The 12,934-nt window shown below is 41.7% G+C and overlaps 10 non-coding genes and 28 pseudogenes across 10 annotated transcripts; all 38 read right to left on the bottom strand.

Moving 5' to 3' along the window:
• Positions 1-449: 449 nt before the first annotated feature.
• Positions 450-568, bottom strand: LOC125001486 (annotated as a pseudogene).
• A 101-nt stretch (positions 569-669) lies between these two features.
• Positions 670-788, bottom strand: LOC125003108. Its single transcript, XR_007111975.1, has one exon. It is a non-coding gene; the product is annotated as a 5S ribosomal RNA (ribosomal RNA).
• A 101-nt stretch (positions 789-889) lies between these two features.
• Positions 890-1,007, bottom strand: LOC125001602 (annotated as a pseudogene).
• A 1,502-nt stretch (positions 1,008-2,509) lies between these two features.
• LOC125001966 lies at positions 2,510-2,628 on the bottom strand (annotated as a pseudogene).
• Positions 2,629-2,729: 101 nt separating this feature from the next.
• LOC125001278 lies at positions 2,730-2,848 on the bottom strand. Its single transcript, XR_007111541.1, has one exon. It is a non-coding gene; the product is annotated as a 5S ribosomal RNA (ribosomal RNA).
• A 101-nt stretch (positions 2,849-2,949) lies between these two features.
• LOC125003285 lies at positions 2,950-3,068 on the bottom strand. Its single transcript, XR_007112145.1, has one exon. It is a non-coding gene; the product is annotated as a 5S ribosomal RNA (ribosomal RNA).
• A 101-nt stretch (positions 3,069-3,169) lies between these two features.
• Positions 3,170-3,288, bottom strand: LOC125003162. The gene has a single exon (XR_007112029.1). It is a non-coding gene; the product is annotated as a 5S ribosomal RNA (ribosomal RNA).
• Positions 3,289-3,389: 101 nt separating this feature from the next.
• LOC125001926 lies at positions 3,390-3,508 on the bottom strand (annotated as a pseudogene).
• Positions 3,509-3,609: 101 nt separating this feature from the next.
• LOC125003220 lies at positions 3,610-3,728 on the bottom strand. The gene has a single exon (XR_007112084.1). It is a non-coding gene; the product is annotated as a 5S ribosomal RNA (ribosomal RNA).
• Positions 3,729-5,811: 2,083 nt separating this feature from the next.
• On the bottom strand, positions 5,812-5,930 carry LOC125001623. The gene has a single exon (XR_007111706.1). It is a non-coding gene; the product is annotated as a 5S ribosomal RNA (ribosomal RNA).
• A 101-nt stretch (positions 5,931-6,031) lies between these two features.
• Positions 6,032-6,150, bottom strand: LOC125001898 (annotated as a pseudogene).
• Positions 6,151-6,251: 101 nt separating this feature from the next.
• Positions 6,252-6,370, bottom strand: LOC125001693 (annotated as a pseudogene).
• Positions 6,371-6,472: 102 nt separating this feature from the next.
• On the bottom strand, positions 6,473-6,592 carry LOC125002816 (annotated as a pseudogene).
• A 101-nt stretch (positions 6,593-6,693) lies between these two features.
• LOC125002787 lies at positions 6,694-6,803 on the bottom strand (annotated as a pseudogene).
• A 101-nt stretch (positions 6,804-6,904) lies between these two features.
• On the bottom strand, positions 6,905-7,023 carry LOC125003160. The gene has a single exon (XR_007112027.1). It is a non-coding gene; the product is annotated as a 5S ribosomal RNA (ribosomal RNA).
• A 101-nt stretch (positions 7,024-7,124) lies between these two features.
• On the bottom strand, positions 7,125-7,243 carry LOC125003201. The gene has a single exon (XR_007112065.1). It is a non-coding gene; the product is annotated as a 5S ribosomal RNA (ribosomal RNA).
• Positions 7,244-7,344: 101 nt separating this feature from the next.
• Positions 7,345-7,463, bottom strand: LOC125001716 (annotated as a pseudogene).
• Positions 7,464-7,564: 101 nt separating this feature from the next.
• On the bottom strand, positions 7,565-7,684 carry LOC125001888 (annotated as a pseudogene).
• A 102-nt stretch (positions 7,685-7,786) lies between these two features.
• LOC125002660 lies at positions 7,787-7,906 on the bottom strand (annotated as a pseudogene).
• Positions 7,907-8,217: 311 nt separating this feature from the next.
• On the bottom strand, positions 8,218-8,326 carry LOC125002793 (annotated as a pseudogene).
• A 101-nt stretch (positions 8,327-8,427) lies between these two features.
• Positions 8,428-8,546, bottom strand: LOC125001365. Its single transcript, XR_007111623.1, has one exon. It is a non-coding gene; the product is annotated as a 5S ribosomal RNA (ribosomal RNA).
• A 101-nt stretch (positions 8,547-8,647) lies between these two features.
• Positions 8,648-8,765, bottom strand: LOC125002429 (annotated as a pseudogene).
• Positions 8,766-8,865: 100 nt separating this feature from the next.
• On the bottom strand, positions 8,866-8,984 carry LOC125001615 (annotated as a pseudogene).
• A 101-nt stretch (positions 8,985-9,085) lies between these two features.
• LOC125001821 lies at positions 9,086-9,204 on the bottom strand (annotated as a pseudogene).
• Positions 9,205-9,305: 101 nt separating this feature from the next.
• On the bottom strand, positions 9,306-9,424 carry LOC125001976 (annotated as a pseudogene).
• A 101-nt stretch (positions 9,425-9,525) lies between these two features.
• LOC125002249 lies at positions 9,526-9,644 on the bottom strand (annotated as a pseudogene).
• Positions 9,645-9,745: 101 nt separating this feature from the next.
• On the bottom strand, positions 9,746-9,864 carry LOC125002103 (annotated as a pseudogene).
• A 101-nt stretch (positions 9,865-9,965) lies between these two features.
• On the bottom strand, positions 9,966-10,074 carry LOC125002416 (annotated as a pseudogene).
• Positions 10,075-10,175: 101 nt separating this feature from the next.
• LOC125002127 lies at positions 10,176-10,294 on the bottom strand (annotated as a pseudogene).
• A 101-nt stretch (positions 10,295-10,395) lies between these two features.
• LOC125002050 lies at positions 10,396-10,514 on the bottom strand (annotated as a pseudogene).
• A 101-nt stretch (positions 10,515-10,615) lies between these two features.
• LOC125002062 lies at positions 10,616-10,732 on the bottom strand (annotated as a pseudogene).
• Positions 10,733-10,833: 101 nt separating this feature from the next.
• On the bottom strand, positions 10,834-10,942 carry LOC125002335 (annotated as a pseudogene).
• Positions 10,943-11,043: 101 nt separating this feature from the next.
• LOC125002146 lies at positions 11,044-11,162 on the bottom strand (annotated as a pseudogene).
• Positions 11,163-11,263: 101 nt separating this feature from the next.
• LOC125003270 lies at positions 11,264-11,382 on the bottom strand. Its single transcript, XR_007112130.1, has one exon. It is a non-coding gene; the product is annotated as a 5S ribosomal RNA (ribosomal RNA).
• Positions 11,383-11,483: 101 nt separating this feature from the next.
• Positions 11,484-11,592, bottom strand: LOC125002336 (annotated as a pseudogene).
• A 101-nt stretch (positions 11,593-11,693) lies between these two features.
• LOC125002147 lies at positions 11,694-11,812 on the bottom strand (annotated as a pseudogene).
• A 101-nt stretch (positions 11,813-11,913) lies between these two features.
• On the bottom strand, positions 11,914-12,032 carry LOC125001785 (annotated as a pseudogene).
• A 101-nt stretch (positions 12,033-12,133) lies between these two features.
• Positions 12,134-12,241, bottom strand: LOC125002888 (annotated as a pseudogene).
• Positions 12,242-12,934: the final 693 nt, after the last annotated feature.

The following is a 12,934-nucleotide window of genomic DNA, read 5'->3' on the forward strand; positions in this document are numbered from 1 at the left end:
ATTCTTGTGTGTTGTTTTCGCGCACGTACAGACGCACGTGCGACTACATGCGCGCACATGGAGTAACGTTACATCCATACGTAGTTCCGTGCATGCTCACGCACATACAAAAGAAACGATGGATGAAACAGGGCGATGACGTCATGGGATGTCTTCCTTTGATGATGTCCTCAATTGTTTTCCTTTGATGATGATGTCATGAAATGTTTTCCTTTGATCATGATGGCATAGAATCTTTGCCTTTGATCTTATTGAAAGTTTGTTTTATACAAACCTAGGTGGGTCCGTAGATTCTGTTAGACTTTCAAACTGAAACTCAGGCGTGTTCAGGATGGTATGGCCGTAAGCAACGTTAACTGTCACAAACGCAGTATATATAAGTGGTCAAAATCATCATTGCATGTATTTTGATGATGTAAATGTTCCCATATCTCCTGATGAAAATGAAAAGCTTAGAGCACCTGGTATTCCCAGGCGGTCTCCCATCCAAGTACTAACCAGGCCCGACCGTGCTTAGCTTCCGAGATCAGACGAGATCGGGCTTGTTCAGATTGGTATGGCCGTAAGCAATGTCAAATGTCACTAAAGCAGTATATATAAGTGGTCAAAATGATCATTGCATGTATTTTGATGACGTAAATGTTACCATGTCTCCTGATGAGAATGAAAAGCTTACAGCACCTGGTATTCCCAGGCGGTCTCCCATCCAAGAACTAAGCAGGCCCTACACTGCTTAGCTTCCGAGATCAGACGAGATCAGGCGTGTTCAGGGTGGTATGGCCGTAAGCAATGGTAACTGTCACAAACGCAGTATATATAAGTGGTCAAAATCATCATTGCATGTATTTTGATGATGTAAATGTTACCATGTCTCCTGATGAGAATGAAAAGCTTACAGCACCTGGTATTCCCAGGCGGTTTCCCATCCAAGTACTAAACAGGTCCCACCGTGCTTAGCTTCCGAGATCAGACGAGATCGGGCGTGTCAGGTTGGTATGGCCGTAAGCAATGTCAAATGTCACTAAAGCAGTATATTTAAGTGGTCAAAATGATCATTGCATGTATTTTGATGATGTAAATGTTACCATGCCTCCTGATGAAAATGAAAAGCTTACAGCAACTGGTATTCCCAGGTGGTTTTCCATCCAAGTACTAACCACGCCCGACCGTGCTTCGCTTCCGAGATCGGCCGTGTTCAGGTTGGTATGGCCGTAAGCAACGTCAAACATCACGAAAGCAGCATATATAAGTGTTCAAAATGATCATTTCATGTATTTTGATGATGTAAATGTTACCATGTCTCCTGATGAAAATGGTAACAAATTAAAAGCCGCCCTCTCTGAGGAAAGATTGCACTTTCAGGCAATTTCCCAGAGTGCTCCCTACTGAGATATTCAGCTCTTTTGCTGTTTTGTTGGTTGCCATTGATGCTTGTTATTCGGGAAATGTTTTGTAAAACTTTGGACGAAAATCAATGAACCATGCTCTATTCAAGTGTGTTCCTTGTCTTGCTTGCAGTCAATTTGTAACTCTGAGAAGCACTAAAGAATGTACAGATCCACAGAGGCTTGTATAAAACAAACTTTCAGTAAGATCAAAGGCAAAGATTCTATGCCATCATGGCCAAAGGAAAAGATTTGATGAAAGGACAGAATTCTATGACATCATGAAGGAAAACATTCTATGGCACATTCTATGTAAATTTTGTGAGGAGTGCGCTAGGAAGAGAGAGTGTGGGAAAGATTTTCCAAATTTCTTCTGTTTTCTGTGATCATTTTCTTTTCTCTCACTCTGGTTGTGTTTTCATTTAGATTCCTCGATCAAAGTTTTCATTAACACCTTTCAATCTTGAGTGTCACATAGTGAGATCTATAAGACTGCCGTCCGATGGTACTATTGATATGATAATATATGTCGTCAGATTTTGGCATGAGCAACCAAAATCACCACTACCACTCTTCTACCAACTGTATCAGTATTAGTAATAAATAGTAGTAGATGTAATTATTTTTGTACCTTTAACATATTTACTTTTATATAGTTTCTCTCCTTTGGTTTTGGTTTTTTTTATCATTTTGCATTGTCTGTAAAACCTTCATTTCTCCACGGGGAATAACGTAAAATAGTCCTGCCTTATCTCTAATTCAAGATTCAAGTGATTCAGTACATCTAATGACAACTAACTGGGTTTTTTTTATTTTCATAGATCACTCTTTTATACATGTCTCATAAAAAGTCCAGCATTAGAGCATAAACACTCAAATATGTTAAGGTTGACTCTTCGGCTATAGTTGTAGTTGTACAACTATTTAACGCTGTACCAGTTGGCAGCATCACAACGTGCTAAACCGGTTAGCCTGTTCCAAGACAAACAGAAAACTTACAGCAATAAAAATGACAACACAACTACAGCCGGTAAAACTGTTCTTAATTGCTTGCCTAGGTAAACAAAGGTTAAATAAAAATAATGATGATGTAAATGTTACCATGTCTCCTGATGAGAATGAAAAGGTTACAGCACCTGGTATTCCCATTCGGTCTCCCATCCAAGTACTAACCAGGCCCTACACTGCTTAGCTTCCGAGATCAAACGAGATAAGGCGTGTTCTGGGTGGTATGGCCATAAGCAATGGTGACTGTCACAAACGCAGTATATATAAGTGGTCAAAATCATCATTGCATGTATTTTGATGATGTAAATGTTACCATGTCTCCTGATGAAAATGAAAGGCTTACAGCACCTAGTATTCCAAGGCGGTCTCCCATCCAAGTACTAACCAGGCCTGACCGTGCTTAGCTTCCGAGATCAGACGAGATCGGGCGTGTTCAGGTTGGTATGGCCGTAAGCAATATCAAATGTCACTAAAGCAGTATATATAAGTGGTCAAAATGATCATTGCATGTATTTTGATGATGTAAATGTTACCATGTCTCCTGATGAGAATGAAAAGCTTACAGCACCTGGTATTCCCAGGCGGTCTCCCATCCAAGAACTAAGCCGGCCCTACACTGCTTAGCTTCCGAGATCAGATGAGATCACGCGTGTTCAGGGTGGTATGGCCGTAAGCAATGGTTACTGTCACAAACGCAGTATATAAAAGTGGTCAAAATGATCATTGCATGTATTTTGATGATGTAAATGTTACCATGTCTCCTGATGAAAATGAAAGGCTTACAGCACCTAGTATTCCCAGGCGGTCTCCCTTCCAAGTGCTAACCAGGCCCGACCGTGCTTAGCTTCCGAGATCAGACGAGATCGGGCGTGTTCAGGGTGGTATGGCCGTAAGCAATGTCAAATGTCACTAAAGCAGTATATATAAGTGGTCAAAATGATCATTGCATGTATTTTGATGATGTAAATGTTACCATGTCTCCTGATGAGAATGAAAAGCTTACAGCACCTGGTATTCCCAGGCGGTCTCCCATCCAAGAACTAACCAGGGCCTACACTGCTTAGCTTCCGAGATCAGACGAGATCAGGCGTGTTCAGGGTGTTATGGGCGTAAGCAATGGTAACTGTCACAAACGCAGTATATATAAGTGGTCAAAATCATCATTGCATGTATTTTGATGATGTAAATGTTACCATGTCTCCTGATGAGAATGAAAAGCTTACAGCACCTGGTATTCCCAGGCGGTCTCCCATCCAAGTACTAACCAGGCCCGACACTGCTTGGCTTCCGTGATCAAACGAGATCAGGCGTGTTCAGGGTGGTATGGCCGTAAGCGACGTTAACTGTCACAAACGCAGTATATATAAGTGGTCAAAATCATCATTGCATGTATATTTTTGCTTTTGAGCTGAATCTTCTACAATGATACAGTCTGCCAGGAAGTAGAGTCAGAATGTAACAGGTAGATATGAATCAGAGAGAAAAACAAGGCGACCCGGTACAACCAGGGTTTGGGTGTGATTTGTGTTTAAACTGAACACTGCCTGAGATTGGCTTATCGTGAAAGGCCTACTGCACCTTAGCCAATCATCATCACCTATGCGGACGTCGCAGCTGTTTCAGCATGTCAATTTCAGGATATCAATTTCAACTTTTGCCTGTCTGAAAATTGCCGGACGGCTCTTGTTGACTTTGACGCCTACTTTCTCGTTGGTTTTTGCAGCATTTGGTAACAAATTCAAAGCTGCCCTCTCTGAGGAAAGATTGCACTTTCAGGCAATTTCCCAGAGTGCTCCCTACTGAGATATTTAGCTCTTTTGCTGTTTTGTTGGTTGCCATTGATGCTTGTTATTCGGGAAATGTTTTGTAAAACTTTGGACGAAAATCAATGAACCATGCTCTATTCAAGTGTGTTCCTTGTCTTGCTTGCAGTCAATTTGTAACTGTGAGAAGCACTAAAGAATGTACAGATCCACAGAGGCTTGTATAAAACAAACTTTCAGTAAGATCAAAGGCAAAGATTCTATGCCATCATGGCCAAAGGAAAAGATTTGATGAAATCATCAAAGTACAGAATTCTATGACATCATGAAGGAAAACATTCTATGGCACATTCTATGTAAATTTTGTGAGGAGTGCGATAGGAAGAGAGAGTGTGGGAAAGATTTTCCAAATTTCTTCTGTTTTCTGTGATAATTTTCTTTTCTCTCACTCTGGTTGTGTTTTCATTTAGGTTCCTCGATCAAAGTTTTCATTAACACCTTTCAATCTTGAGTGTCACATAGTGAGATCTATAACACTGCCGTCCAATGGTACTATTGATATGATAATATATGTCGTCAGATTTTGGCATGAGCAACCAAAATCACCACTACCACTCTTCTACCAACTGTATCAGTATTAGTGAAAAATAGTAGTAGATGTAATTATTTTTGTACCTTTAACATATTTACTTTTATATAGTTTCTCTCCTTGGTTTTGGTTTGTTTTATCATTTTGCATTGTCTGTAAAACCTTCATTTCTCCACGGGGAATAACGTAAAATAGTCCTGCCTTATCTCTAATTCAAGATTCAAGTGATTCAGTACATCTAATGACAACTAACTGGGGTCTTTTTTATTTTCATAGATCACTCTTTTATACATGTCTCATAAAAAGTCCAGCATTAGAGTATAAACAATTAAATAAGAAGGGTGGCTGTTCGACTATAGTTGTAGTTGTACAACTATTTAACGCTGTACCAGTTCGCAGCATCACAACGGGCTAACACCTCAGACGTTGGGGTTTGCTGTATTGCCCGAAAGAAACGCAAAAACAGAACTAATTTACATAATACTTACATCATTGTGTAGTAAAGCCACAAGTAGCGCTGTTAATAGTTTCCAGCTAGACCATTATGTACCTCAGAGGGAAATACGATAAAGAATCAGCCACACATTATTAAACTACACGTGACACAAACATATTGATTATACAATGTGGATGAGGCTTAAACAAACCATTACACACTGTTATGGGAGCATGTTGGTCTAATTTTTGTATATTGTTTTCGCGCACCTACATGCGCTAACATGGAGTAACGTTACATCCGTACGTAGTTCCGGGCATGCTCACGCACATACAAAAGAAACGATGGATGAAACAGGGCGATGACGTCATGGGATGTCTTCCTTTGATGATGTCCTCAATTGTTTTACTTTGATGATGATGTCATGAAATATTTTCCTTTGATCATGATGGCATAGAATCTTTGCCTTCATTACATCATCATCATTATATATACTGCTTTAGTGACATTTGACATTGCTTACGGCCATACCAACCTGAAGACGCCCGATCTCGTCTGATCTCAAGTACTTACATCATTGCATGTATTTTGATGATGTAAATGTTACCATGTCTCCTGATGAGAATGAAAAGCTTACAGCACCTGGTATTCCCAGGCGGTCTCCCATCCAAGTACTAACCAGGCCCGACACTGCTTAGCGTCCGAGATCAGACGAGATCAGGCGTGTTCAGGGTGGTATGGCCGTAAGCAATGGTGACTGTCACAAACGCAGTATATATAAGTGGTCAAAATCATCATTGCATGTATTTTGATTAGGTAAATGTTACCATGTCTCCTGATGAAAATGAAAGGCTTACAGCACCTAGTATTCCTAGGCGGTCTCCCATCCAAGTACTAAACAGGCCCGACCGCGCTTAGTTTCCGAGATCAGATGAGATCGGGCGTGTTCAGGTTAGGATGGCCGTAAGCAATGTCAAATGTCACTAAAACAGTATATATAAGTGGTCAAGGTGATCATTGCATGTATTTTGATGATGTAAATGTTACCATGTCTCATGATGAGAATGAAAAGCTTACAGCACCTCGTATTCCCAGGCGGTCTCCCCTCCAAGTACTAACCAGGCCCTACACTGCTTAGCTTCCGAGATCAGACGAGATCAGGCGTGTTCAGGATGTTATGGCCGTAAGCAACGGTGGCTGTCACAAACGCAGTATATATAAGTGGTCAAAATCATCATTGCATGTATTTTGATGATGTAAATGTTACCATGTGTCCCGATAAAAAATGAAAGGCTTACAGCATCTAGTATTCACAGGCGGTCTCCCATCCAAGTACTAACCAGGCCCGACACTGCTTAACTTTGGAGACTCAAATGAGATCAGGCGCCTTCAGGATGTTATGTCCGTAAGCAACATTAACTGTCACAAACGCAGTATATATAAGTGATCATAATGATCATTGCATGTATTTTGATGATGTAAATTTTACCATGTCTCCTGATGAGAATGAAAAGCTTACAGCAACTGGTATTCCCAGGCGGTTTCCCATCCAAGTACTAACCAGGCCCTTAGCTTCCGAGATCAGATGAGATCAGGCGTGTTCAGGTGGTATGGCCGTAAGCAATGGTAACTGTCACAAACGCAGTATATATATGTGATCAAAATGATCATTGCATATATTTTGATGAGGTAAATGTTACCATGTCTCCTGATGAAAATGAAAGGCTTACAGCACCTAGTATTCCTAGGCGGTCTCCCATCCAAGTACTAACCAGGCCCGACACTGCTTAACTTCGGAGATCAAATGAGATCAGGCGTTTTCAGGGTGGTATGCCCGTAAGCAACGTTTACTGTCACAAACGCAGTATATATAAGTGGTCAAAATCATCATTGCATGTATTTTGATGATGTAAATGTTACCATGTCTCCTGATGAGAATGGAAAGCTTACAGCACCTGGTATTCCCAGGCGGTCTCCCATCCAAGTACTAACCAGGCCCGACCATGCTTAGCTTCCGAGATCAGACGAGATCGGACTTGTTCAGGTTGGTATGGCCGTAAGCAACGTCAAATGTCACTAAAGCAGTATATATAAGTGATCAAAATGATCATTGCATGTATTTTGATGATGTAAATTTTACCATGTCTCCTGATGAGAATGAAAAGCTTAGAGCAACTGTTATTCCCAGGCGGTCTCCCATCCAAGTACTAACCAGGCCCGACCGTGCTTAGCTTCCGAGATCAGACGAGATCACGTGTGTTCAGGGTGGTATGGCCGTAAGCAATGGCAACTGTCACAAACGCAGTATATATAAGTGGTCAAAATCATCATTGCATGTATTTTGATGATGTAAATGTTACCATGTCTCCTGATGAAAATGAAAGGCTTACAGCACCTAGCATTCCCAGGCGGTCTCCCCATCCAAGTACTATCCAGGCCCTACACTGCTTAGCTTCCGAGATCAGACGAGATCAGGCGTGTTCAGGATGTTATGGCCGTAAGCAATGGTGGCTGTCACAAACGCAGTATATATAAGTGGTCAAAATCATCATTGCATGTATTTTGATGATGTAAATGTTACCATGTGTCCCGATAAAAAATGAAAGGCTTACAGCATCTAGTATTCACAGGCAGTCTCCCATCCAAGTACTAACCAGGCCCGACACTGCTTAACTTTGGAGACTCAAATGAGATCAGGCGCGTTCAGGATGTTATGGCCGTAAGCAACGTTAACTGTCACAAACGCAGTATATATAAGTGGTCAAAATGATCATTGCATGTATTTTGATGATGTAAATGTTACCATGTCTCCTGATGAAAATGAAAAGCTGACTGCACCTGGTATACCCAGGCAGTCTCCCATCCAAGTACTAACCAGGCCCGTCCATGCTTAGCTTCCGAGATCAGGATTGTTCAGGTTGGTATGGCCGTAAGCCATGGTAACTGTCACAAACGCAGCATATATAAGTGCTCAAAATCATCATTTCATGTATTTTGATGATGTAAATGTTACCATGTCTCCTGATGAAAATGAAAAGCTTACAGCAACTGGTATTCACAGGTGGTTACCCATCCAAGTACTAACCAGACCCGACCGTGCTTTGCTTCCGAGATCGGCCGTGTTCAGGTTGGTATGGCCGTAAGCAATGTCAAACATCACGAAAGCAGCATATATAAGTGGTCAAAATGATCATTTCATGTATTTTGATGATGTAAATGTTACCATGTCTCCTGATGAAAATGAAAAGCTTACAGCACCTGGTATTCCCAGGCGGTCTCCCATCCAAGTACTAACCAGGCCCGACACTGCTTGGCTTCCGAGATCAAACGAGATCAGGCGTTTTCAGGGTGGTATGGCCGTAAGCAACGTTAACTGTCACTAAAGCAGTATATATAAGTGGTCAAAATGATCATTGCATGTATTTTGATGACGTAAATGTTACCATGTCTCCTGATGAGAATGAGAAGCTTAAAGCACCTGGTATTCCCAGGCGGTCTCCCATCCAAGTACTGACCAGGCCAAACACTGCTTAACTTCCAACATCAAACGAGATCAGGCGTGTCAGGGTGGTATGGCCGTAAGCAACGTTAACGGTCACAAACTCAGTATATATAAGTGGTCAAATCATCATTGTATGTATTTTGATGATGTAAATGTTACCATGTCTCCTGATGAGAATGAAAAGCTTACAGCACCTGGTATTCCCAGGCGGTCTCCCATCCAAGTACTAACCAGGCCCGTCCATTCTTAGCTTCCGAGATCAGACGAGATCGGGCTTGTTCAGGTTGGTATGGCAGTAAGCAACGTCAAATGTCACTAAAGCAGTATATATAAGTGATCAAAATGATCATTGCATGTATTTTGATGATGTAAATGTTACCATGTCTCCTGATGAGAATGAAAAGCTTACAGCACCTGGTATTCCGAGGCGGTCTCCCATCCAAGTACTAACCAGGCCCTACACTGTTTAGCTTCCGAGATCAGACAAGATCAGGCGTGTTCAGGATGTTATGGCCATAAGCAATGGGGACTGTCACAAACGTAGTATATATAAGTGGTCAAAATCATCATTTCATGTATTTTGATGATGTAAATGTTACCATGTCTCCTGATGAAAATGAAAGGCTTACAGCATCTAGTATTTACAGGCGGTCTCCCATCCAAGTACTAACCAGGCCCTACACTGCATAGCTTCCGAGATCAGACGAGATCGGGCGTGTTCAGGTTGGTATGGCCGTAAGCAATGTCAAATGTCACTAAAGCAGTATATATAAGTGATCAAAATGATCATTGCATGTATTTTGATGATGTAAATGTTACCATGTCTCCTGATGAAAATGAAAAGCTTACAGCACCTGGTATTCCCAGGCGGTCTCCCATCCAAGTACGAACCAGGACCGACGCTGGATAGCTTCCTAGCTCAGACGAGATCAGGCGTGTTCAGGGTGGTATGGCCGTAAGCAACGTTAACTGTCACAAACGCAGTATATATAAGTGGTCAAAATGATCATTGCATGTATTTTGATGATGTAAATGTTACCATGTCTCCTGATGAAAAAGAAAAGCTTACAGCACCTGGTATTCCCATTCGGTCTCCCATACAAGTACTAACCAAGCCCGACCGTGCTTAGCTTCCGAGATCAGACAAGATCGGGCATGCTCAGTTTGGTATGGCCGTAAGCAATGTCAAATGTTACTAAAGCATTATATTTAAGTGGTCAAAATGATCATTGCATGTATTTTGATGATGTAAATGTTACCATGTCTCCTGATGAGAATGAAAAGCTTACAGCACCTGGTATTCCCAGGCGGTCTCCCATCCAAGTACTAACCAGGCCCTACACTGTTTAGCTTCGGAGATCAGGCGTGTTCAGGATGTTATGGCCGTAAGCAATGGTGACTGTCACAAACGCAGTATAAATAAGTGATCAAAAGGATCATTGCATGTATTTTGATGATGTAAATGTTACCATGTCTCCTGATGAAAATGAAAGGCTTACAGCATCTAGTATTTACAGGCGGTCTCCCATCCAAGTACTAACCAGGCCAGACACTGCTTAACTTCGGAGATCAAATGAGATCGGGCGTTTTCAGGGTGGTATGGCCGTAAGTAACATTAACTGTCACAAACGCAGTATATATAAGTGGTCAAAATGATCATTGCATGTATTTTGATGATGTAAATATTACCATGTCTCCTGATGAGAATGAAAAGCTTACAGCACTTGGTATTCCCAGGCGGTCTCCCATCCAAGTACTAACCAGGCCCTACACTGCTTAGCTTCCAAGATGAGACGAGATCAGGCGTGTTCTGGGTGGTATGGCCATAAGCAATTGTGACTGTCACAAACGCAGTATATATAAGTGGTCAAAATCATCATTGCATGTATTTTGATGATGTAAATGTTACCATGTCTCCTGATGAAAATGAAAAGCTTACAGCACCTGGTATTCCCAGGCGGTCTCCCATCCAAGTACTAACCAGGCCCGACCGTGCTTAGCTTCCGAGATCAGACGATATGGCGTGTTCAGGTTGGTATGGCCGTAAGCAATGTCAAATGTCACTAAAGAAGTATATATAAGTGGTCAAAATGATCATTGCATGTATTTTGATGATGTAAATGTTACCATGTCTCCTGATGAGAATGAAAAGCTTACACCACCTGGTATTCCCAGGCGGTCTCCCATCCAAGTACTAACCACGCCCTACACTGCTTAGCTTCCGAGATCAGGCGTGTTCAGGGTGGTATGGCCGTAAGCAATGGTAACTGTCACAAACGCAGTATATATAAGTGCTCAAAATGATCATTGCATGTATATTGATGATGTAAATGTTACCATGTCTCCTGATGAAAATGAAAGGCTTACAGCACCTAGTATTCCCAGGCGGTCTCCCATCCAAGTACTAACCAGGCCTGACCGTGCTTAGCTTACGAGATCAGACGAGATCTGGCCTGTTCAGGTTGGTATGGCCGTAAGCAACGTCAAATGTCACTAAAGCAGTATATATAAGTGATCAAAATCATCCTTGCATGTATTTTGATGATGTAAATGTTACCATGTCTCCTGATGAGAATGAAAAGCTTACAGCACCTGGTATTCCCAGGCGGTATCCCATCCAAGTACTAACTAGGCCCGACCGTGCTTAGCTTCCGAGATCAGACGAGATCAGGCGTGTTCAGGTTGGTATGGCCGTAAGCAATGTCAAATGTCACTAAAGAAGTATATATAAGTGGTCAAAATGATCATTGCATGTATTTTGATGATGTAAATGTTACCATGTCTCCTGATGAGAATGAAAAGCTTACACCACCTGGTATTCCCAGGCGGTCTCCCATCCAAGTACTAACCACGCCCTACACTGCTTAGCTTCCGAGATCAGGCGTGTTCAGGGTGGTATGGCCGTAAGCAATGGTAACTGTCACAAACGCAGTATATATAAGTGCTCAAAATGATCATTGCATGTATATTGATGATGTAAATGTTACCATGTCTCCTGATGAAAATGAAAGGCTTACAGCACCTAGTATTCCCAGGCGGTCTCCCATCCAAGTACTAACCAGGCCTGACCGTGCTTAGCTTACGAGATCAGACGAGATCTGGCCTGTTCAGGTTGGTATGGCCGTAAGCAACGTCAAATGTCACTAAAGCAGTATATATAAGTGATCAAAATCATCCTTGCATGTATTTTGATGATGTAAATGTTACCATGTCTCCTGATAAGAATGAAAAGCTTGCAGCACCTGGTATTCCCAGGCGGTCTCCCATCCAAGTACTAACTAGGCCCGACCGTGCTTAGCTTCCGAGATCAGACGAGATCAGGCGTGTTCAGGTTGGTATGGCCTTAAGCAATGTCAAATGTCACTAAAGAAGTATATATAAGTGGTCAAAATGATCATTGCATGTATTTTGATGATGTAAATGTTACCATGTCTCCTGATGAGAATGAAAAGCTTACAGCACCTGGTGTTCCCAGGCGGTCTCCCAACGAAGTACTAACCAGGCCCTACACTGCTTAGCTTCCGAGATCAGGCGTGTTCAGGTGGTATGGCATTAAGCAATGGTAACTGTCACAAACGCAGTATATATAAGTGGTCAAAATGATCATTGCATGTATATTGATGATGTAAATGTTACCATGTCTCCTGATGAAAATGAAAGGCTTACAGCACCTAGTATTCCCAGGCGGTCTCCCATCCAAGTACTAACCAGGCCCGAACGTGCTCCTTTGGTTTTGGTTTGTTTTATCATTTTGCATTGTCTGTAAAACCTTCATTTCTCCACGGGGAATAACGTAAAATAGTCCTGCCTTATCTCTAATTCAAGATTCAAGTGATTCAGTACATCTAATGACAACTAAGTGGGGTCTTTTTTATTTTCATAGATCACTCTTTTATACATGTCTCATAAAAAGTCCAGCATTAGAGCATAAACACTCAAATATGTTAAGGTTGACTCTTCGGCTATAGTTGTAGTTGTACAACTATTTAACGCTGTACCAGTTGGCAGCATGACAACGTGCTAAACCGGTTAGCCTGTTCCAAGACAAACAGAAAACTTACAGCAATAAAAATGACAACACAACTACAGCCGGTAAAACTGTTCTTAATTGCTTGCCTAGGTAAACAAAGGTTAAATAAAAATAAAATACTAACATACATACAGACACATTCTGACACATTGAAATTGGCCGTTAGCACGTTAACTTAGCCCCGTAGTTAGCTCCCCACTCCACCGTATGCTAACGACCCA

The sequence above is a fragment of the Mugil cephalus genome, chromosome 23 (genome assembly GCF_022458985.1).
Source record: "Mugil cephalus isolate CIBA_MC_2020 chromosome 23, CIBA_Mcephalus_1.1, whole genome shotgun sequence".
NCBI lineage: Eukaryota > Metazoa > Chordata > Actinopteri > Mugiliformes > Mugilidae > Mugil > Mugil cephalus.